Raw genomic sequence first — 3283 nt, forward strand, 5'->3', positions numbered from 1 at the left:
TAATAACCAATGTTTTATAAAATTCATCTTTTTTAATTTTAAGATATTTTATTATTAATAATAGTTTTTAATAGATATATTTAGTAAGATGGCATTGGACCATTCTAAAATAATAATCATAATAAAGATAGAATACCACCACAACGATCACGTAATGCTGCTGGCAAAGATAGTTAGTCACAACATTTGAAACGAATCTGTAAGAATTGAAGCATTGATGTCATTGTGATCGTGGTTTTAACAATAGCATGCCAAACAATAAGTCAAAGCATCTTTATCACCTCTACACAAAACAATAATTCCAGAGTTGGCGGATTGTAATCGAATTCCAAAGTCAAAATCAACGATGGTGGTACAAGCTTATCGGCAGGATTAGGTTTAGAATTGGTCACATTTGTAACGCGAGACCACCGAACTGTTGCCTATAAATTGCAGAAGTTTGAATCACATTCCAACATAACATTGGTGCTTGAAAATATGGCAAAGTTTTATTTGCTTCTGACTCTGGTTGTCGTAGCCTGCAGCACTTTCACTTTCGCTACATTAGCCAAAAGCGGAGATGGCGAAGGATTATTTTCGTGCTTGCATGCAAGCGGCCTAAAAAACCTTACGACCATCTCCTCCTCCGCTTCTGAATTTTACTCTCTCCTGAATTTCTCCGCCCAAAATCTTCGATTCACGGAGGCTGAGACGCCAAGACCTTACGTTATCATTGTTCCTGAGAGCCAAAGCCAATTGGTGAAATCAGTTCTGTGCGGCATAGAAAACGGGTGGGAGATTCGTGTTCGAAGTGGAGGACACAGCTACGAGGGGCTCTCCTACACTTCCGACGTTCCATTCATTCTCATCGATTTGCTGAAACTAAACAAAATCACAGTGGACGTGAAAGCAAAGACGGCGTGGGTGGAGGCCGGTGCAACGTTGGGCGAAGTCTATTCTGCCATTGCAAACAAGTCGCCCAACCTCGCTTTCCCTGCTGGAGTTTGCCACACGGTCGGATCCGGCTGTCATATTGCCGGCGGAGGGCTGAGCTTCCTGTCGAGAAAATATGGGTTGGCGGCTGATAATGTGTTGGATGCCCTGCTGATAAATGCGTCAGTGAAAGTGATGGACAAGAAGAGCATGGGTGAGGACGTCTTTTGGGCTCTGAGAAGCGGCGGCGGCGGAAGCTGGGGAGTTGTGTATGCCTGGAAACTGCAGCTGGTGAGCGTGCCCACCATTTTAACAGCTTTCACTGTGTTAAAAACGGGCACCGATAATGTCACGGATGCTATTCATAGATGGCAATATGTTGGTCCTTCAATGGAAGAAGATATCTTTATGCGAGTGCAGTACTTCGGGATAGAAGTGAACAACAGCACAACCATCAGAGCGTCGTTTCAAGGAATATACCTGGGACGTCAGCCCGAGCTGCTGAAAAAAATGGGGAAGATTTTCCCCGAGCTAGGGATGGTGGCTTCAGATTGTAAGGAAATGAAATGGGTGGAGACAATTGGGAACTTTGATAGCACCAACGTGAGCCAATTGACAAACCGATATTATACGAACAAAGTTTTCTTCAAGATTAAGTCAGATTTTGGGAAAACGCCGTTGCCGAAACCTGCTCTGAGAGGGCTGTGGTCTATTATGGAAGAGGAGGTGAGCGCATACGCCATTTTCTCTCCTCTTGGAGGAATCATGAACAGGATTCCAGCGACTGCGTTACCTTTTCCTCAGCGGAATGGGACATTGTTTGATATTCAGTATAAGGTCACATGGACGAGCAAAAGTGATGATGATCACTACATTGAATGGATGAGGAAGCTTTACAGATACATGGAGCCCTACGTGTCCCATTCACCAAGGGCTGCGTATGTGAATTATCTGGATCTTGATCTGGGTAGCACCTTCAATGGGAGTGCTTCTGTTGAACAGGCGAGGGCTTGGGGCGATAAGTATTTCCACCACAACTATGATAGGCTTGTCAAGGCGAAAACTCAGGTGGATCCCAAAAACTACTTCAGAAATTCTCAGAGCATTCCTCCTCTCGCATATTAGTGGTTATTTTGTTTATTAGTATTGTCATAATAAGGCGCTCTTCAGTGCTATCGTAGTCTTGAACAATTAGCAGCCATCTGTAATCCATTGTCAATGGCTTTAACCTTCCTACTTCTTCATTCTTTCAATAATACATTGAATTCCATTTGTTGAAGTGATCCTCTACAGGTTAAGGAACCTAAATATCTAAGTTTTGGTTCTCTATTAAATTGGTAGAGAATTCTTTCTAAAAAAATTATAGATGGAAAGATATCTTATTGGAAAAGTATCCAATAAATGTTTAAATTTTTTTTTAAATAAAATTTAGATGTATTATAGACATGCTAGCTAAATTTTTATAATTATTTGAATTTGTAATTCTAATAAAAAAAAATGAAAGCATAAAAATTATATAATGCTGTCTACTTATAAAGAATACTGAAATATGGAATTTATTATCATAAAAAATTAGGAAAAATTTAAATAAGGGTAAAAATTATTTATCAAATAAAAATTTGTATAAGAGGGCTTCTAAAAATAGGAAAATAAATAGTGAATACATAATTTTTAAGTTTATTGTCACCATCTTCACCCAAATAAAAGACTTTAATTCTAACGAGTTTAAAAAAATAACACAAATAAAACAATGCTAACTGAATTCCTAACAAACAAAAAAACTGGTAGATAACTTCCTAAATTTAACTTTAGAATAATAGATGTTAGAAATATGATTTTAGTTTTTGAAAAATGAAATTAAAAATTGTTGGGATTTAAAAAATACATAATTTTTTTTGGAAGCACAATTTCAAATTTAAGTTATATTTATCTATATGAACATAAAAATAGAATAATAATAGTCATATAAACTCAAAATTATAATCTAAATAAATCTATCACTATTTAATATACCATTTTTTACTTTAATTCTATAATTCATAAAAGAAATAAAGAACTTTCACATTTAAAAATATTAAATTGTTGAATATAATATAATTTTTATTAAAAAAATTCAAACAATAATATGGGAGTGAAAGAAAATCATTATTGGAAGCTACCATAATATTAAACACAATAATAAAAGTTAAACTTCAATTGCAATCATGCATATTTTTCCCAAATTTTCTTTATTGCCTTATTTTAAAAAAATGAATTAGGGCATATTTTAAAAAATTACCAAAGGTAGATAATTTACATCTAATTTTACTAAAAAGTTTAATCTAATATTGTAAAATATATAATTGACATTTAATTGAGTAGTTAGATTTTA

At 35.5% G+C, this 3283-nt stretch overlaps 1 pseudogene across 1 annotated transcript; it reads left to right on the plus strand.

Annotated features, from left to right (window-relative positions):
- Positions 1-466: 466 nt before the first annotated feature.
- LOC149547152 (berberine bridge enzyme-like D-2 pseudogene) lies at positions 467-2191 on the plus strand (annotated as a pseudogene). Its single transcript, XR_016353836.1, has one exon. The product of XR_016353836.1 is annotated as a berberine bridge enzyme-like D-2 pseudogene (transcript).
- The last annotated feature ends 1092 nt before the right edge of the window (positions 2192-3283 follow it).

This window comes from Cupressus sempervirens, chromosome 7 (genome assembly GCF_028749045.1).
Source record: "Cupressus sempervirens isolate cs-2001-9-10 chromosome 7, ASM2874904v1, whole genome shotgun sequence".
Taxonomy (NCBI): domain Eukaryota; kingdom Viridiplantae; phylum Streptophyta; class Pinopsida; order Cupressales; family Cupressaceae; genus Cupressus; species Cupressus sempervirens.